Raw genomic sequence first — 21776 nt, 5'->3', positions numbered from 1 at the left:
GCCAGGTGTTGTGTGGTGAGAACAGTAAAGCCAGGTGTTGTGTGATGAGAACAGACAAGCCAGGTGTTGTGTGGTGAGAACAGTAAAGCCAGGTGTTGTGTGGTGAGAACAGTAAAGCCAGGTGTTGTGTGTTGAGAACAGTAAAGCCAGGTGTTGTGTGGTGACAACAGCAAAGCCAGGTGTTGTGTGGTGAGAACAGTAAAGGCAGGTGTTGTGTGGTGAGAACAGTAAAGCCAGGTGTTGTGTGATGAGAACAGACAAGCCAGGTGTTGTGTGGTGAGAACAGTAAAGCCAGGTGTTGTGTGTTGAGAACAGTAAAGCCAGGTGTTGTGTGGTGACAACAGTAAAGCCAGGTGTTGTGTGGTGAGAACAGTAAAGGCAGGTGTTGTGTGGTGAGAACAGTAAAGCCAGGTGTTGTGTGATGAGAACAGACAAGCCAGGTGTTGTGTGGTGAGAACAGTAAAGCCAGGTGTTGTGTGTTGAGAACAGACAAGCCAGGTGTTGTGTGGTGAGAACAGTAAAGCCAGGTGTTGTGTGGTGAGAACAGTAAAGCCAGGTGTTGTGTGTTGAGAACAGTAAAGGCAGGTGTTGTGTGGTGAGAACAGTAAAGCCAGGTGTTGTGTGGTGAGAACAGTAAAGCCAGGTGTTGTGTGGTGAGAACAGTAAAGCCAGGTGTTGTGTGTTGAGAACAGTAAAGCCAGGTGTTGTGTGGTGAGAACAGTAAAGCCAGGTGTTGTGTGGTGAGAACAGTAAAGCCAGGTGTTGTGTGGTGAGAACAGTAAAGCCAGGTGTTGTGTGTTGAGAACAGTAAAGCCAGGTGTTGTGTGGTGAGAACAGTAAAGCCAGGTGTTGTGTGTTGAGAACAGTAAAGCCAGGTGTTGTGTGGTGAGAACAGTAAAGCCAGGTGTTGTGTGGTGAGAACAGTAAAGCCAGGTGTTGTGTGTTGAGAACAGTAAAGCCAGGTGTTGTGTTGAGAACATTAAAGCCAGGTGTTGTGTGTTGAGAACAGACAAGCCAGGTGTTGTGTGGTGAGAACAGACAAGCCAGGTGTTGTGTGGTGAGAACAGACAAGCCAGGTGTTGTGTGGTGAGAATAGACAAGCCAGGTGGTGTGTGGTGAGAAAAGACAAGCCAGGTGTTGTGTGGTGAGAACAGACAAGCCAGGTGTTGTGTGGTGAGAACAGACAAGCCAGGTGTTGTGTGGTGAGAACAGACAAGCCAGGTGTTGTGTGGTGAGAACAGACAAGCCAGGTGTTGTGTGGTGAGAACAGACAAGCCAGGTGTTGTGTGGTGAGAACAGACAAGCCAGGTGTTGTGTGGTGAGAACAGACAAGCCCGGTGTTGTGTGGTGAGAAAAGACAAGCCAGGTGTTGTGTGGTGAGAACAGACAAGCCCGGTGTTGTGTGGTGAGAAAAGACAAGCCAGGTGTTGTGTGGTGAGAACAGACAAGCCAGGTGTTGTGTGGTGAGAACAGACAAGCCAGGTGTTGTGTGGTGAGAACAGACAAGCCAGGTGTTGTTTGGTGAGAACAGACAAGCCAGGTGCCGTGTCCTCAGAAGGGTGAAGCCAGGCTATGCGGGATGATAACAGGAGGACAAGGAAGGCTCACGGTGTAATGACTGTGTTTTCAAGTCACTGGGCACAGAGGAGGACGGAGGACAAGCCAAGCAGAATATCTCATATGTAACCCATTCAGCGCCTACCTGAGGAGACATGACCGAGGTGTTGAGGGTGTATGAGAGGTAAAGAGGGTGTAGGAGAGGTGTAGAGGGTGTAGGAGAGGTGTAGAGGGTGTAGGAGAGGTGTTGAGGGTGTAGGAGAGGTGTTGAGGGTGTAGGAGAGGTGTAGAGGGTGTAGGAGAGGTGTAGAGGGTGTAGGAGAGGTGTTGAGGGTGTAGGAGAGGTGTAGAGGGTGTAGGAGAGGTGTAGAGGGTGTAGGAGAGGTGTTGAGGGTGTAGGAGAGGTGTAGGAGAGGTGTAGAGGGTGTAGGAGAGGTGTTGAGGGTGTAGGAGAGGTGTTGAGGGTGTAGGAGAGGTGTTGAGGGTGTAGGAGAGGTGTTGAGGGTGTAGGAGAGGTGTAGAGGGTGTAGGAGAGGTGTTGAGGGTGTAGGAGAGGTGTTGAGGGTGTAGGAGAGGTGTTGAGGGTGTAGGAGAGGTGTTGAGGGTGTAGGAGAGGTGTAGAGGGTGTAGGAGAGGTGTAGAGGGTGTAGGAGAGGTGTTGAGGGTGTAGGAGAGGTGTAGAGGGTGTAGGAGAGGTGTAGAGGGTGTAGGAGAGGTGTTGAGGGTGTAGGAGAGGTGTTGAGGGTGTAGGAGAGGTGTAGAGGGTGTAGGAGAGGTGTTGAGGGTGTAGGAGAGGTGTTGAGCGTGTAGGAGAGGTGTTGAGGGTGTAAGAGAGGTGTTGAGGGTGTAGGAGAGGTGTTGAGGGTGTAGGAGAGGTCTTGAGGGTGTATGAGAGGTGAAGAGGGTGTAGGAGAGGTGTAGAGGGTGTAGGAGAGGTGTTAAGGGTGTATGAGAGGTGAAGAGGGTGTAGGAGAGGTAGAGGGTGTAGGAGAGGTGTAGAGGGTGTAGGAGAGGTGTTGAGGGTGTAGGAGAGGTGTTGAGGGTGTAGGAGAGGTGTTGAGGGTGTAGGAGAGGTGTTGAGGGTGTAGGAGAGGTGTTGAGGGTGTAGGAGAGGTGTAGAGGGTGTAGGAGAGGTGTTGAGGGTGTAGGAGAGGTGTAGAGTGTGTAGGAGAGGTGTAGAGGGTGTATAAGAGGTGTTGAGGGTGTAGGAGAGGTGTAGAGGGTGTAGGAGAGGTGTTGAGGGTGTAGGAGAGGTGTTGAGGGTGTAGGAGAGGTGTTGAGGGTGTAGGAGAGGTGTTGAGGGTGTAGGAGAGGTGTTGAGGGTGTAGGAGAGGTGTAGAGGGTGTAGGAGAGGTGTTGAGGGTGTAGGAGAGGTGTAGAGGGTGTAGGAGAGGTGTTGAGGGTGTAGGAGAGGTGTTGAGGGTGTAGGAGAGGTGTTGAGGGTGTAGGAGAGGTGTTGAGGGTGTAGGAGAGGTGATGAGGGTGTATGAGAGGTGAAGAGGGTGTAGGAGAGGTGTAGAGGGTGTAGGAGAGGTGTTGAGGGTGTATGAGAGGTGAAGAGGGTGTAGGAGAGGTGTAGAGGGTGTAGGAGAGGTGTTGAGGGTGTAGGAGAGGTGTTGAGGGTGTAGGAGAGGTGTTGAGGGTGTATGAGAGGTGTAGAGGGTGTAGGAGAGGTGTAGAGGGTGTAGGAGAGGTGTTGAGGATGCAGGAGATGTTGAGGGTGTAGGAGAGGTGTAGAGGGTGTAGGAGAGGTGTTGAGGGTGTAGGAGAGGTGTAGAGTGTGTAGGAGAGGTGTAGAGGGTGTAGGAGAGGTGTTGAGGGTGTAGGAGAGGTGTAGAGGGTGTAGGAGAGGTGTTGAGGGTGTAGGAGAGGTGTTGAGGGTGTAGGAGAGGTGTTGAGGGTGTAGGAGAGGTGTTGAGGGTGTAGGAGAGGTGTTGAGGGTGTAGGAGAGGTGTAGGAGAGGTGTTGAGGGTGTTGGAGAGGTGTAGAGGGTGTAGGAGAAGGGTGTTGAGGGTGTAGGTGAGGTGTTGAGGGTGTAGGAGAGGTGTTGAGTGTGTAGGAGAGGTGTTGAGGGTGTAGGAGAGGTGTAGAGGGTGTAGGAGAGGTGTTGAGGGTGTAGGAGAGGTGTTGAGGGTGTAGGAGAGGTGTAGAGTGTGTAGGAGAGGTGTTGAGGGTGTAGGAGAGGTGTTGAGGGTGTAGGAGAGGTGTTGAGGGTGTAGGAGAGGTGTTGCGGGTGTAGGAGAGGTGTATAGTGAAGGCGGTGAGGGCGGGCGGCGGCGCCACCGCTCACGAAGGCCACAAAGACTTTTAACTATCCCCTGCACGCGTTCGTCAGCCAGACAGCCAAGAAATGCATTAGTTAAGGCTGGCTTCTCTGAATTTTGACGTTGATGCATATAATTATTATTTTTTTACCCACTTAGGAACATTTTTAATGCAGACGTGTTTATTAATCTTTTGAGTACACCACATATATATTATATATATATATATATATATATATATATATATATATATATATATATATATATATATATATATATATAATATATATATATATATTATATATATATATATATAAATTATATATATATATATTTATATATATATATTATATATATAAATGCGAACAGATAGAGGTTTACAAGTGAATGAAAGGTCATAACAAAAGTGGATATTAATTGGGTATTAAAAGTGTCAACAAAAGACAAACGCAAAACAATGGGTATAAATTGGATAAGTTTAGATTTAGGAAATACTTGGGTAAATACTGGTTTGGTAACAGGGTTGTTTTTTGTGGAACCAATTAACGTGAGCGTGGTCGAGGTGGGGTCCCTTGATTGTTTCAAGAGTGTGTTGGACATGTATATGAGTGGGATGGGTGGTTATAAATAGCAGCTGCCTCGTATGTGCCAATAGGGCCTTCTGCCAGTTAACTTTATTCTTATGTTCTTATGAAATATTTGTAAATACTTATTTATTAATCACACGCCAACCAGCTTCAAAAGCCTGTGCTATACCTAAAATAAAAATAACAATAATTTATTTGCAAGAAGGTACAATAGGTAGGTGAGATTACATAGGATTGGTATTTTTTACATTCATTCAATGCCACTAACACGCATAGCGCTTCAGGCAGTACACGCGTCTCAGTCCCCTGTACTCTCACCCCACCTCCCCTCCCCCATTACATACGGAACTATATAAGAGCTTGCGGCGTGTAGATAAGAGTAGGTGTTTACAGGCTCACCATAGCCCGTGCTACATGGACACTTTGTTCTGAGTAGCTAAATCTGAAACAACAACAACAGTAGATAAGATATCTAACAGTAGATAAGATATCAACTGTTGATATCTACAACAGTAGATATCACCATAGCCCGTGCTACATTGGAACTTTTGTTGTAAGTATCTGAATCTAAAACGACAACATATCAGATCAGATACTCATCTGCATTTGTTAGAGCACAAGAACATTTGTCATGTGCTAATTGTGCTTTCTGAGATAATGGATATCACACAAATTTCTCCAACAACTCTATACGATTATTTCCCTAGACTTCCCTCATATATCATAGATGCGTTTAGGAATCTTCATGCTGACTACGTGTTAGTAAATTCTGCGGACTTCATGTTAGAACTTTTAGAACAATCAGAACACCACCTTAGTAGCTTTTATAATATTGATGATTATGATGATGTCGCTTTACTCTCTAGCAAATTTCAACTTGGAATTTATGTGCACTAGTTCTCTCCTCGCGTATGATGAGGATAAGAGGGCTATGGGAGGAAGTCCTCTGGAAAATTGTTTCTCTAGTAGACTTCTGGAGACATGACAATACTGGCGTCAACATTTGTAGCTCATTGGAGTCTACTACCTTGAAGTTCTGGACACTCACAATGTTTACCGACACCGAGTTGTGTCCCAACCCGTACCTGCGTCTGGAAATGCTCCGCATCATTGGAACGTGGCCACAGTCGTACTTTGACGATGTTGCTTCTGGTATGCAAGCAGCTGCAGGGTTGGTGAACACTTGTATATACATGGATCCAGATCACCTCATACCCAATAAATCATTCAAAAGCCTCTTCCTCTATCTCACTTAGAGTGTTACAAAAACTAGGTAAATACGGCCACCTAGGTTCTGTTACCGCTGCAGCCGTGGACCAGGTAAAGAGACTTAAGATTGGGCCAGAAGCAGTCCTTTTCAACCATCTAGCACTCTTCAAGCAAACAGCGGAGGTTATTCCAAGCAAGATATCATGAAGATGCACTTTCGTTAAGTTTTTCTGTAGAGTTGTTACAAGTGTTAAATGAAATTTTACTTTTATATTGGATTTTGGTGGATATGCCACCCACCATGGCGGCCTATGGGGTTCCTGGCCTGGCTCAAGCAGCTGCAGTTTCCCTGGTTACTATAACATCTTCTGTAGTTGCAGTGTGCTCGACGACAAAATGTGAAACTGACTCAAAGTTTCTCACCTCAAAGTTAGATTATGTTTATAAATAATATCCGTAAAAGAGGAACTTACATTGCTGTCTCAGATTCTACGCCTTAACCACACACAAAAACTGTCTTCTCTTAACAAACAGTCCACAGATTCTGGCTTCACCTTCCATTATTTTCCCAGAACCATGTCGGGAATCGTTTGAGGAGTTCCCGGAGAATTTCACGGACAGCGTGACGCAGGCGGTGATGGAGGCACCGGTATTGCTACATTCGTCCAAGATGATTATAGACGAGGCGACGCTGGTCCAGCTGCTGCTGGAGTCTCCCTCTGACCCCTTCACGCGGTGCCCTCTGGACCCTGGCTCCTATAGTCGCCTGCCGGACCTCCAGGCGGCCATTCTTGCGTGGAGACAAGAGCATCAGTGACTTTTAAGACGACGGCAATAAGATTACTGTAGGATTTAAAAAACAAGGACAACATCTGCAGTGAAGATGGAAATGTTTGCCAAATTTAGTACCGACTTTAGGTTTGACTTTATCAATTTACACATGTAATTTATATTTGTATAAATTGTCTTTATCATTTTCAATAAATCAATAAATTTTTTGAAAAAAACCCAGTTTATATATTAACTTATCTAACCTTTTTAACATAAGTTTTCTATAACATCAGAATTAGAGTAACACAGTTAGCCAATTGGTCCACACTAATTGGGTCATGTTAACATTGTAGATGCGTCATTTAAATCTACATTCAACTATATACCCAATCAGTCTACTTGTTAAAGTGTTTCAGTGTTAGCTCGCCTCTCATCCATTGTTCGCTGTTAAAATCAATAAGAATATATGTATCAAGGAAACTGACGAAAGCAGCTCATAGTCGTGGCAGCTCCTATTTATATCCAACAAAACTGCCTGTCAGACGATGAGTCATAATAACGTGGCTGAAGATATAATGACCAAATCACACATTAGAAGCGAAAGTAGTAACATCTGACACAAAACATACCCAACACGAACCTTAGTCGTGGCTTTGTTGCTGTTGAGTCTTACCTTTCACATACTTAAATGCTGTAGCCTTCTTAATATACTTAACCTGTGTGGGATAAATTCCAACAACAATGACAAGGAGGTGTGTAAAGAACTCAACAAGAATGATGATTGTAGGAATTCTTTACAATAGAGCATGGAAAGGTCCCTGAACTAAGAGGGGTGGCGATAAATCAAGCAGACTCGGAAGATATTGAAATACCAAAGATGGAGAACAAGAACATAAGAACAAAGGTAACTGCAGAAGGCCTATTGGCCCATACGAGGCAGCTCCTATTCTATAACCACCCAATCCCACTCATATACTTGTCCAACCCGTGCTTTGAAACAATCGAGGGACCCCACCTCCACAATGTTTACGCGGCAATTGGTTCCACAAATCAACAACCCTGTTACTGAACCAGTATTTACCCAAGTCTTTCCTAAATCTAAACTTATCCAATTTATATCCATTGTTTCGTGTTCTGTCCTGTGTTGATACTTTTAATACCCTATTAATATCCCCCCGGTTATGTCCATTCATCCACTTGTAAACCTCTATCATGTCACCCCTAACTCTTCGCCTTTCCAGTGAATGCAACTTTAAGCTTTGTTAATCTTTCTTCATATGAAAGATTTCTAATTTGGGGAATTAACTTAGTCATCCTACGCTGGACACGTTCAAGTGAATTTATATCCATTCTATAATATGGCGACCAAAACTGAACTGCATAATCTAAATGGGGCCTAACTAGAGCAAGATATAGCTTGAGAACCACACCAGGTGTCTTGTTACTAACGCTGCGATTAATAAATCCAAGTGTCCGATTTGCCCTTATTACGAACATTTATGCATTGATCCTTTTGTTTTAAATTCTTACTAATCATAACTCCCAGATCCCTTTCGCAATCCGACTTCGCAATCACAACACCATCTAGCTCGTATCTTGTAACTATATCATCATTACCTAACCTCAGAACTTTACATTTATCAGCATTAAACTGCATCTGCCAATCCTTTGACCATTTCAAAACCCTATCTAGATCCACTTGAAGTGATAGTGAGTCCTCCTCCGAATTAATTTCCCTACCGATTTTCGTATCATCGGCAAATTTGCAAATGTTGCTACTCAAACCTGAATCTAAATCATTTATATATATTATAAACAACAGAGGTCCCAGGACAGAGCCTTGATGCACTCCACTTACAACATTTTCCCAATCTGACTTGATTCCATTTATACTAACTCTCTGTTTCCTTTGGTATAGCCATGCCCTAATCCAGCTTAATATAGCACCCCCAATACCATGAGACTCTATTTTTTTAATCAGTCTTTCATGTGGCACTGTATCAAAAGCTTTGCTAAAGTCAAGGTATACAACATCGCAATCCTTACCACTATCAACTGCCTCAACAATGCTAGAATAAAAAGATAACAAATTTGTTAAACATGAACGGCCATTTATAAAACCATGTTGCGACTCAATTATTAATTTATGTTTTTCAAGATGAAGAAGAATTTTATTTGCTATTATAGATTCGAGTAACTTTCCCACAATAGACGTTAGGCTAATTGGTCGATAGTTAGACGCAAGTGATCTATCTCCTTTCTTAAAAACTGGTATCACATTAGCAACTTTCCAAAACTCTGGCACTCTGCCTGACTCTATTGATTTATTAAATATGGTTGACAGTGGGTCACAAAGCTCCTCTTTGCATTCTTTAAGCACCCTAGCAAACACTTCATCCGGCCCTGGGGATTTGTTTGGTTTGAGTTTTACTATTTGTTTAAGAACATCCTCCCTGGTAACTGCTAAACTCGTCAACCTGTCCTCGTCCCCACCCACATAGACTTGTTCGGCTGAAGGCATATTGTTAAGTTCCTCTTTAGTAAATACAGATACAAAATATTTATTAAAAATACTACTCATCTCTTCATCACTATCTGTTATTTGACCTGTCTCAGTTTTTAATGGACCTATCCTTTCCCTAGTCTTAGTACGATATAACTGAAAAAACCCTTTAGGATTTGTCTTTGCTTGCCCTGCTATGCGAACTTCATAGTTTCTTTTTGCTTTCCTTATCTCTTTTTTAACATTTCTAACCAGTTGTACGAATTCCTGTTCTAAAGTGACCTCCCCATTTTTAATCCTTTTGTACCAAGCTCTCTTTTTACCTATAAGGTTCTTCAAATTCTTTGTTATCCACTTTGGGTCATTAGTATACGATCTATTCAATTTGTATGGTATACTACGTTCCTGTGCTTTGTTTAGAATATTCTTAAATAAGTTATATATTGAATCCACATCGAAATCCCCATTTAAGTCACCTATCGCTGGGTTCATGTCTCGCTCCAAGACCGGCCCACACCCCATACCCAAGCCTTTCCAATCAATTTGACCCAAAGAATATCTTAGGCTATTAAAATCAGCTTTTCGAAAATCTGGCACTTTAACAGAATTTTCTCCTACTGGTCTATTCCATTCTATGCTAAATCTGATTTCTTTGTGATCACTGCTCCCTAGCTCACTCCCTATTTCGATGTCATTAATTTGCGTTTCCCTGTTAGTTAACACTAAATCTAAAATATTATTTTCCCGTGTTGGTTCCTTAATGTGTTGCGTAAGAAAGCAATCGTCAATTAATTCTAGAAAATCTTCTGCTTCACTATTCCCTGTTTTGTTCAACCAGTTTATTCCGCTAAAATTAAAGTCACCCATGACATAAATACTGTTAGATCTAGATGCTCTAGATATTTCATCCCATAGATGCTTTGCTTCCATTCTGTCTAAATTTGGTGGCCTATATATTACTCCTATTATAATATTATTAGCTTTTTCGTTTAATTCAATCCAAATAGTTTCTGTGTGTGGCTCTGTTTTGATTCCCTCTTTGAGACTACATTTCAAATTGTCCCTAACATATATGGCTACTCCACCTCCTCGTCTAATATATCTATCTGTGTGAAATAGTTTAAATCCATATATTTGATATTCAGCTAATAGTTCTCTATTTTCTACATTCATCCACGTTTCGGTAAGTGCAATAATATCTATTTTTTTCTGTGCAGACAAGAGCATTTAATTCGTTAATTTTATTTCTTAGACTTCTACTGTTAGTGTAATATACCCTAAGTGAATTGTTATTTTGCGGACCTTCTCTTTCCCTGATCGTTTTGCCAATTCCTTTCTCCCACAAACACATACTTTTATTACCTCCTTCCTCCAAATCAATTCCCATACCTCTATCTACTAACAGTTTAAACCCAAACAAACACCTCTAACCACTTCTTCTAGCGAGTTCGCAACAGCAACAACCCCAGCACTCGATAGATGCACCCCATCACGAGCATACATTTCATTTCTTCCATAGAGGTTAGGAGGTATCTGCTCGATCTAAACATTACTTAGGCTGATCGACCTGATAGAATCTTACCAAAAGAGGATGCAAAAAGAGGGAGCAGACGCACTTTACATGGCACTGTCTACGGCGTATAACAAGTCACTGGAAACAGGAGACCTACAAGAGGGTTAGAAAACAGATAACATACTCCCAATATACTAAAAGGGAGATAGGCAGGAGGCCCTACACTACAGGCCGGTGTTTTAGCTTATATACCATGCAAGGTGATGGAGACGAGCGAGAAAAAATTAGTAGTAAATTTGGAGGAAAGGACTTTGTAACATACCACTAGCATGGGTTCAGAGAAGGCATGTCTCACAGGTTTAACAGAATTATATGAACAGCAACAAGCATTAAGAAAGAGAAGGATGGGCACACTGCATTTTCTTGGACTGTCAGAAAGCTTTTGACTCAGTACCCCATAAGAGACTGTTGCATATGTAGGAAAAACAATCTCAATGCAAGAAAAAATAATAGGTGGAAAGGTGCCCCAATGGATAAGGTAGTTAGAGGGAGTGGTGTAGTTTGGTACCATCAACTCGGCTTAGTGATTAAACTGGTGGTAGTGAGGGCGATATGAAGGGACCTTAGGAGATAGTTGGAGTCTCTGCGGGTGGAGCTTAGGCAGATAAAACAACGTCAAGAGGAAGCACGGGAGGAGAGCAGCAGTAGAGGTTCTACTTCATGAAATATCGTAGGGGACATGGGTCTTAAGAAGACTCTGACGAGGACGTCTTCAGATGTCATAAAGACTTCCAACTCATTCGCCGTGCTGGAAAACGAGTGCTGTACAGAGACTGCAGTTCGCTCGAAAGTGAAGGCAGCGAAGGGAACGCAGGTCCCTCAAGCTGTTCATTAAGTGAAGGAAGTAGATAAGCGATTTTTGGTTGTAGGAGATTTCCAGATAAGCTTTTCTTGCCAGAGATAGGGATAACAGGTTAAGGGTTTGCTATCCAAAGGCAGGAATTGGTGATATACTAAACAACATGAAAAATATGATGGCTAGAAATGGGAACAAACCCAATATTTGTATCAGTGCAGGTGGCAATGATGTAAGACGAGTCTGGGTTAAGGCACTGTTACAGAGGTTTAAGACATCAGTAGAATCAGATAGGAGCAAAGGAAGAATCCTGATCATATGTGGCATTCTTCCAAGAATGGTAGTTGGGAATAAATAGTTGTCCAGGGCACTTGATGTCAATTGCCAACTGGACACATATTGTTAAAAATCAAATGCAATATCAAACGTTGATATCTGGGAACATTTCTATGGAAGAAATAAAATGTATGCTCGGGATGGGGTGCATTTATCAGGAGATGGGGCTGTTGCCAACTCGTCAGAACCTGTGGTTGGAGGGGCTAGTTTGGGTTTAAACTGTTAGAAGCTAGTGGTATGGGAAATAATATGGAGAAAGCAGGCAATATATGTATGTGTCGGCGGGGAAAAAAAATGGCAAAATGAACAGGGAAGAAGGGCCTCAAATAACAATACACTTAAGATATATTACACGAACAGTAGGATTGGTTCCACAAATCAACAACTCTCTTACTGAACCAGTACTTACCCAAGTCTTTCCTAAATCGAAACTTATCCAATTTATACCCATTGTTTCGTGTTCTGTCTTGTGTTGATATTTTTAATACCCTATTAATATCTCCCCTGTTATGTCCATTCATCCACTTGTAAACCTCTATCATGTCACCCCTAACTCTTCGCCTTTCCAGTGAATGACTTAACACTCTGACTTAACCCCATTTATACTAACTCTCTGTTTCCTTTGGAATAGCCATGCACTAATCCAACTTAATATAGCACCCCCAATACCCTAATCCAACTTAATATAGCACCCCCAATACCATGAGCTTCTATTTTTTTTAATTAGTCTTTCATGTGGCAGTGTATCAAAAGCTTTGCTAAAGTCAAGGTACACAACATCACAATCCTTACCACTATCAACTGCCTCAACTATGCTGGAATAAAAAGTTAGCAAATTTGTTAAACATGAACGGCCATTTGTAAAACCATGTTGCGACTCATTTATTAATTTATGTTTTTCAAGATGGAGACGAATTGTATTTGCAATTATTGATTCAAGTAACTTTCCCACAATAGACGTTAGGCTAATTGGCCGATAGTTTGACGCAAGTGATTTATCTCCTTTCTTAAAAATTGGTACCACATTAGCTACCTTCCATGACTCTGGCACTCTGCCTGACTCTATTGATATATTAAATATGGTAGACAGTGGCTCGGAAAGCTCCTCTTTGCATTCTTTAAGCACCCTGGCAAACACTTCATCCGGCCCTGGGGATTTGTTTGGTTTTAGTTTTTCTAATTGTTTAATTACATCCTCCCTGGTAACTGCTAAACTAGTCAACCTGTCCTCATCCCCACCCACATAGACTTGTTCGGCTGAAGGCATATTGTTAAGTTCTTCTTTAGTAAATACAGATATAAAATATTTGTTAAAAATACTACTCATCTCCTTGTCATTATCCGTTATTTGACCTGTCTCAGATTTTAATGGACCTATCCTTTCCCTAGTCTTAGTTGGATATAACTGAAAAAACACTTTAGGATTTGACTTTGCTTGCTCTGCTATGCGAACTTCATAGTTTCTTTTTGCTTTCCTAATCTCTTTTTTAACATTTCTAACCAGTTGTATGAATTCCTGTTCTAACCTGACTTCCCCATTCTTAATCCTTTTGTACCAAGCTCTCTTTTTACCTATAAGGTTCTTTAAATTATTTGTTATCCACTTTGGGTCATTAGTATTCGGTCTATTCAATTTGTATGGTATACTACGTTCCTGTGCTTTGTTTAGAATATTCTTAAATAAGTTATATATTATAAGTTATATATTAAATTCACATCGAAATCCCCTTTTACGTCACCTATCGCTGGGTTCATGTCTCGCTCTAAGACCGGCCCACACTCCATACCCAAGAGTTTCCAATCAATTTGACCCAAAAAATTTCTTAGGCTATTAAAATCAGCTTTTCGAAAATCTGGCACTTTAACAGAATTTTCTCCTACAGGTCCATTCCATTCTATGCTAAATCTGATTACTTTGTGATCACTGTTCCCTAGCTCACTCCCTATTTCGATGTCATTAATTTGTGTTTCCCTGTTAGTTAACACTAAATCTAAAATATTATTTTCCCGCGTTGGTTCCTTAATGTGTTGTTTGAGGTGAAGTCACAGTGAGAGGTTGTGTTAACCGGAGCTCCTGAGTGTTGTTATATTATCATAGCAATATGGAAGTTGTAGTGAAGGACCTGGTGACTCTAGTGGGAGCCCTGAGGACAGAGTTGGACTCTCTGCGGGAGGAGGTGCGTCAGCTTAAAAAACAACGAGAAGTAACGAAGGAGGAGACCAGCAGTAAAGGGACCTCGTCTTGGAGAGTTGCGAAAGACAGGGGCCTTAAGAAGACTTTGATAAAGCCGCCTTCAAACGCCATAGCAACTTCAAATTCATTTGACGTTTTGGAGGACGAGTGCTGTGGAGAGACTGTGGATCGCGCAAAAGGGAAAGCAACGAAGAGAAAGGAAGCGCAGGCCCCTCAGAAAGTAAAGGAAGTACCTAAGCAAACATTAGTTGTGGGAGATTCCCAGATAAGGTATTTGGATAGAACGTTTTGTGCTAGAGATAGGGGGAACAGGTTAAGGGTTTGCTATCCCGGAGCTGGCATTGGTGATATTATAAACAACATGAATGATATTATGGCTGGTAATGGGAACAATCCCATTATTTGCATTAGCGTGGGAGGAAATGATGTTGGTCGAGTCAGGAGTGAGGAACTGATTCAGAGGTATAAAACAGCCATAGAGTTAGTTAGGAGCAAGGGAGGAATCCCGATCATATGTGGCATTCTTCCAAGAAAGGGAGTGGGAAATGAATGGATATCGAGGGCACTTGGTGTCAATTGCCGGCTGGAAAGATATTGCAAATCAAATACAATATCTTTCATAGACAACTGGGAACACTTCTATGGAAGAAATGAAATGTATGCTCGTGATGGGGTGCATCTATCGAGAGCTGGGGTTGTTGCTGTTGCGAACTCGCTAGAAGAAGTGGTTAGAGGTGTTTGTTTGGGTTTAAACTGTTAGTAGATAGAGGTATGGGAATTGATTTGGAGGAAGGAGGTAATAAAAGTATGTGTTTGTGGGAGAAAGGAATTGCCAAAACGATCAGGGAAAGAGAAGGTCCGCAAAATAACAATTCACTTAGTGTATATTACACTAACAGTAGAAGTCTAAGAAATAAAATTAACGAATTAAATGCTCTTGTCTGCACAGAAAAAATAGATATTATTGCACTTACCGAAACGTGGATGAATGTAGAAAATAGAGAACTATTAGCTGAATATCAAATATATGGATTTAAACTATTTCACACAGATAGATATATTAGACGAGGAGGTGGAGTAGCCATATATGTTAGGGACAATTTGAAATGTAGTCTCAAAGAGGGAATCAAAACAGAGCCACACACAGAAACTATTTGGATTGAAATAAACGAAAAAGCTAATAATATTATAATAGGAGTAATATATAGGCCACCAAATTTAGACAGAATGGAAGCAAAGCATCTATGGGATGAAATATCTAGAGCATCTAGATCTAACAGTATTTATGTCATGGGTGACTTTAATTTTAGCGGAATAAACTGGTTGAACAAAACAGGGAATAGTGAAGCAGAAGATTTTCTAGAATTAATTGACGATTGCTTTCTTACGCAACACATTAAGGAACCAACACGGGAAAATAACATTTTAGATTTAGTGTTAACTAACAGGGAAACGCAAATTAATGACATCGAAATAGGGAGTGAGCTAGGGAGCAGTGATCACAAAGAAATCAGATTTAGCATAGAATGGAATAGACCAGTAGGAGAAAATTCTGTTAAAGTGCCAGATTTTCGAAAAGCTGATTTTAATAGCCTAAGAAATTTTTTGGGTCAAATTGATTGGAAAGGCTTGGGTATGGGGTGTGGGCCGGTCTTGGAGCGAGACATGAACCCAGCGATAGGTGACTTAAATGGGGATTTCGATGTGGATTCAATATATAACTTATTTAAGAATATTCTAAACAAAGCACAGGAACGTAGTATACCATACAAATTGAATAGATCGTATACTAATGACCCAAAGTGGATAACAAAGAATTTGAAGAACCTTATAGGTAAAAAGAGAACTTGGTACAAAAGGATTAAAAATGGGGAGGTCACTTTAGAACAGGAATTCGTACAACTGGTTAGAAATGTTAAAAAAGAGATAAGGAAAGCAAAAAGAAACTATGAAGTTCGCATAGCAGGGCAAGCAAAGACAAATCCTAAAGGGTTTTTTCAGTTATATCGTACTAAGACTAGGGAAAGGATAGGTCCATTAAAAACTGAGACAGGTCAAATAACAGATAGTGATGAAGAGATGAGTAGTATTTTTAATAAATATTTTGTATCTGTATTTACTAAAGAGGAACTTAACAATATGCCTTCAGCCGAACAAGTCTATGTGGGTGGGGACGAGGACAGGTTGACGAGTTTAGCAGTTACCAGGGAGGATGTTCTTAAACAAATAGTAAAACTCAAACCAAACAAATCCCCAGGGCCGGATGAAGTGTTTGCTAGGGTGCTTAAAGAATGCAAAGAGGAGCTTTGTGACCCACTGTCAACCATATTTAATAAATCAATAGAGTCAGGCAGAGTGCCAGAGTTTTGGAAAGTTGCTAATGTGATACCAGTTTTTAAGAAAGGAGATAGATCACTTGCGTCTAACTATCGACCAATTAGCCTAACGTCTATTGTGGGAAAGTTACTCGAATCTATAATAGCAAATAAAATTCGTCTTCATCTTGAAAAACATAAATTAATAATTGAGTCGCAACATGGTTGTATTAATGGCCGTTCATGTTTAACAAATTTGTTATCTTTTTATTCTAGCATTGTTGAGGCAGTTGATAGTGGTAAGGATTGCGATGTTGTATACCTTGACTTTAGCAAAGCTTTTGATACAGTGCCACATGAAAGACTGATTAAAAAAATAGAGTCTCATGGTATTGGGGGTGCTATATTAAGCTGGATTAGGGCATGGCTATACCAAAGGAAACAGAGAGTTAGTATAAATGGAATCAAGTCAGAGTGGGAAAATGTTGTAAGTGGAGTGCCTCAAGGCTCTGTCCTGGGACCTCTGTTGTTTATAATATATATAAATGATTTAGATTCAGGTTTGAGTAGCAACATTTGCAAATTTGCCGATGATACGAAAATCGGTAGGGAAATTAATTCGGAGGAGGACTCACTATCACTTCAAGTTGATCTAGATAGGGTTTTGAAATGGTCAAAGGATTGGCAGATGCAGTTTAATGCTGATAAATGTAAAGTTCTGAGGTTAGGTAATGATGATAGAGTTACTAGATACGAGCTAGATGGTGTTGTGATTGCGAAGTCGGATTGCGAAAGGGATCTGGGAGTTATGATTAGTAAGAATTTAAAACAAAAGGATCAATGCATAAATGTTCGTAATAAGGCAAATCGGACACTTGGATTTATTAATCGCAGCGTTAGTGACAAGACACCTGGTGTGGTTCTCAAGCTATATCTTGCTCTAGTTAGGCCCCATTTAGATTATGCAGTTCAGTTTTGGTCGCCATATTATAGAATGGATATAAATTCACTTGAACGTGTCCAGCGTAGGATGACTAAGTTAATTCCCCAAATTAGAAATCTTTCATATGAAGAAAGATTAACAAAGCTTAAGTTGCATTCACTGGAAAGGCGAAGAGTTAGGGGCGACATGATAGAGGTTTACAAGTGGGTGAATGGACATAACAAGGGGGATATTAATAGGGTATTAAAAGTATCAACACAGGACAGAACACGAAACAATGGGTATAAATTGGATAAGTTTAGATTTAGGAAAGACTTGGGTAAATACTGGTTCAGTAACAGGGTTGTAGATTTGTGGAACCAATTGCCGCGTAACGTGGTGGAGGTGGGGTCCCTCGATTGTTTCAAGCGCGGGTTGGACAAGTATATGAGTGGGATTGGGTGGTTATAGAATAGGAGCTGCCTCGTATGGGCCAATAGGCCTTCTGCAGTTACCTTTGTTCTTATGTTCTTATGTTCTTATGTAAGAAAGCAATCGTCAATTAATTATAGAAAATCTTCTGATTCACTATTCCCTGTTTTGTTCACCAGTTTATTCCACTAAAATTAAAGTCACCCATGACATAAATACTGTTAGATCTAGATGCTCTAGATAAATTTATATCCATTCTGGCCTCCTCCTTCGTTTCCTCCCGAAGTCTCAGCCGTCGTACCTCCTCCTGCAGGAAATCCATCTCTGCTCTCAGAGCTCCAACCATACTCACCAAATCCTTCACTAATCCTTCCATTATTGCATTAATAATATTATTAGAATCGGAAGTATTAATTAATCAAAGTATTAGTAACAAGACACCTGGTGTTGTTCTTCAGCAATTTCTTAGCAATATATATAGGTAAATATAGATATATAGCTACATATAGATATATAGCTATAGCTATAACCAATGGGCTATGGTTAGGCCCCATTTAGATTATGCAGTTCAGTTTTGGTCGCAGTACTATAAACCTAGAACTAAACTTGGATTGGGTGGTTATAAATAGGAGCAGCCTCGTATTGACCAATAGGCCCTCTGAATTTACCTTTCTTTTTATGTTTTTCTCAAACACAGTTAATTCTTTGACTTTCTGGAGAATGTAATTTAAGCTTGGTCAATCTTTCTTCATAAGACAGGTTTCTAATTTGAGGGATTAATTTGTCAACCCTCGCTGGACGCATTCTATTGAATTTAGATCCATTTTATAGTACGGAGTATAGCCAAAACTGAACTGCATAACCTAAATAAAAACATAGGAAGAAAGGTAACTGCAGAAGGCCTATTGGCCCATACGAGTCAGCTGCTGTTTATAACAACGCAATCCCACTCATATACATGTCCAACCCACGTTTCAAACAATCGCGGGACCTCCACCAACTTACGCGGTAACTGGTTGCACAAATCAACAACCCTATTACCCACCAGTATTTACTCAAGTCTTTCCAAAATCTAAACATACTCAGTTTATACCTCACTGTGTATGTATATACCTCAAAACATTGGTTCCTGTTTTTTCTTGTGCTGATATTTTATAATACCCTATTAATATCTCCTTTGTTATATCAATTCATCCACTTGTAAACCTCCATCATATCAACCCTAACTCTTCGTCTTTACAGTGAATGCAATATAAGTCAACAAATCCACAAGGACCCTGATGAGGGTTCGAACCTACGTTCGAGAGGATCCCAGACGCTGCCTTAATTGTGATTTATGTGTGTAATGCAATTTAAGCTTCATATGACAGGTAACTAATTTGGGGAATTAACTTTGTCATCCTACGCTAAACACCTTCAAGTGAATTTATATCCATTCTATAGTACGGCAAGCAAAATTGAACTGCATAATCAAAAGGGGCCTAACCAGATAAAGATATAACTGAAGAACAACACCAGGTGTCTTGTTACTAACGTCCTGTGTCCTTTTTGCCGTATTACGAACATTCATGCATTGATCTTATGTTTTTAAATTCTTACTAATCATAATCATAAGCTATTAGGACAATATCTAACTCTGGCCCCAGACATCACTCGGTACCATTACTCAAATTAATGTTAGATATTAAGTCCCTGCACATCCTCTAATGTGTATTTTATATATATAAAACGAAGAACTGTAATGTCAATCCTGACCTTAAAAGCTTCCTAGAAGGTTGTAACAGATCCCATGAGCACCACACCAGAAACAAATGCCTATTTGATATTGCAAGAGTACGACTTAGTCAAACTAGAAATGCTTTACAAATCAAGGGACCTCGAACGGGGAATAACCTTCCCAATTATGTTAAAGACTGTACCTCTCCCAACCGGTTCAAGATAAAAACTAAGTACAAACTAATGAACTCAATGTAACCTACTTCACCCCCAAAATGTCAACCCATGTCTTCTTGTTTAAACAATACTGATTGTTGACCAAATTGTATTTTTGTTTTTTTTTCTGCCATGTTTTCCCACTCTCTCTCCCCTTCTTTACATTTTTTTCTTATTTTTTCTCAACACAATTTATACTTTAATCTCAATTAGTATTAAGTTTTAGTCTTAGTGTTTTTCCTGCCCGAAATGCTTTTCTTTATAGTATCTATTGGAATTGTATGTGCTAGCTCTATCTATAAATCCATCAACTTTTGTATCTTGCCTTGTATGTATGGACTTTATCTGAATAAATATTTGTATTTGTTGTATAACTCCCAAACCTCTTTCGCAATCTCAACACCATCTCACTCTTATCTTATAACTCTTTCATCATTTCCTAGCCTCAAAACCTTACATTTGTCAACATTTAAACTGCATCTGCTAAGCTTTTGACCATTTCTAAACCCTAAGATCGTCTTGAAGTGATTGTAAGGTTTTTTCCGTGTTTATTGCCCTCCAGGTTTTAGTATCATCAGCAAATTTGAAAATGTTGCTGCTCAAACCTGAATCTAAATCATTTATATATATTATGAATAACAGAGGTACCAGGACAGAGCGTTAAGGCACTCCACTTACATTTCCCCACTCTGACTTAATCCCATTTGTACTAACTTTCTGTTTCCTTTGGTACAGCCATCCAACTTAAAATAGCACCCCCCAATACCATGACCCTCTATCTTTTTAACCAGTCTTCCATGTGGCACTCTATCAAAAACTTTGCTAAAGTCAAGGTACACAGCTATGCTGATATAAAATGATAGCAAATTTGAATTATTTACTAATTTATGTTTTTCAAGATGATAATGAATGGTATTTGCGAAAATCGATTCAAGTAACTATTCCAAAAATGACGTTAGTCTAATTGGCAGATTGTTTGATGCAAGTTATCTATCTCCTTTCTTAAAAATTGGTACACATTAGCAGCCATCCACGACTCTGGCACTCTGCCTGACTCTAATGATTTATTATATGTGGTAGACAAGGAATCGCAAAGCTCCTCTTAGCATTCTTTGGGCACCCTGGTAAACACTTTGGCGGGCCCTGGGGATTTGTTTGATTTGAGTTTCACTATTGTTTAATAACATCATCCCTCCTAAGTGTTAAACTAGTCAACCATTCCGCGTTCTCTCTCACTTAGACTTATTCGGCCGAAGGCATAGAGTTACGTTCCTCTTTAGTAAATACAGATAAAATATTTATTAAAAGTACTATTTATCTTTTCGTCATTATCTGTCCTATCTGGGCTATGGTGAGCCTGTACGTGGAGGGTCTTTGGAACTATTATCTGTATCAATAGCTGATACAAGAGGTTTGGTGGTTTCTTCATGGTGGTTTTCAGTCCTAGAGGGCAAGCTGTCCTAGTTTTGGAACTGGTGGGATTAGTGTTGACCTCTAGGTCTTCCGACAGCCGTGATGTCGTTGGAGTTTGGTGTGGTGGCCTCCATGAGGAGGTCTTAGTACTTAGGAGGTACCGAGTAGGTGTCGTATTTGTTGTGCGGCGGTGGAGCTACTAAGAAATCCTACTTTCTATGTAGGTTTCCTAGTCTGAGGAGTCCGTAATCTCCGTAGTTGGTGTTGAACTGTCGAAAATTGAGAGATTACTCAAGTAAATCAGCTGCTCACTTACTGATACCAACCAGCTGGGATACCTTAGGAAATATAACTGGTTTCAAGATTCTATTTTTTACATATAAGATAAGTTATCACAAAACCCTTTAGTCCTGAAAATAACAAGTTATCAAAAAATGTTTAATTGAAACATTAAGAGAAACAAATAATTTGGAGATGGAATAAAACAATATATTTTGGGATGAAATTAGATTTTTATTGCTTCCACCAGGACATCATGGCATGATTTAACAAATCATCTAGTGCATAAAAATTCGTTAGTTCTCTTGTGCTATATATAAAAGGACTCATATTTCTTATACGATATATGCATGCACCTTCATGTGTTAATTCGTATTTCCAAGATAGCAAAAACTTTTTCCACACTGGGGACACTTGTAAAAGGTCTCACCAGTATAAACACGTTTATGTTTCATTGTACCACAGTGATCAATGATCTTTTTAGCGCAATGGTCATTCCTTAACGATTTCTCACCGGAATGCAGCAGTGTCTGTCCATATTTCCCAATTTATAAAAACGTTTTCCACACTCGGGATATTCGTTAGGTTTTTCACCTGTATGTACCATTCTGTGAATCTTCAGAGATACTTTTTCTCTGAATCTTCTGGAGTCTTCATGGTGGTTCAGAAACCACATTCTGGACACTCATGAGA

This window comes from Procambarus clarkii, chromosome 3, assembly GCF_040958095.1.
Source record: "Procambarus clarkii isolate CNS0578487 chromosome 3, FALCON_Pclarkii_2.0, whole genome shotgun sequence".
Lineage (NCBI taxonomy): Eukaryota > Metazoa > Arthropoda > Malacostraca > Decapoda > Cambaridae > Procambarus > Procambarus clarkii.
Note: the sequence above shows the minus strand (reverse complement) of the source record.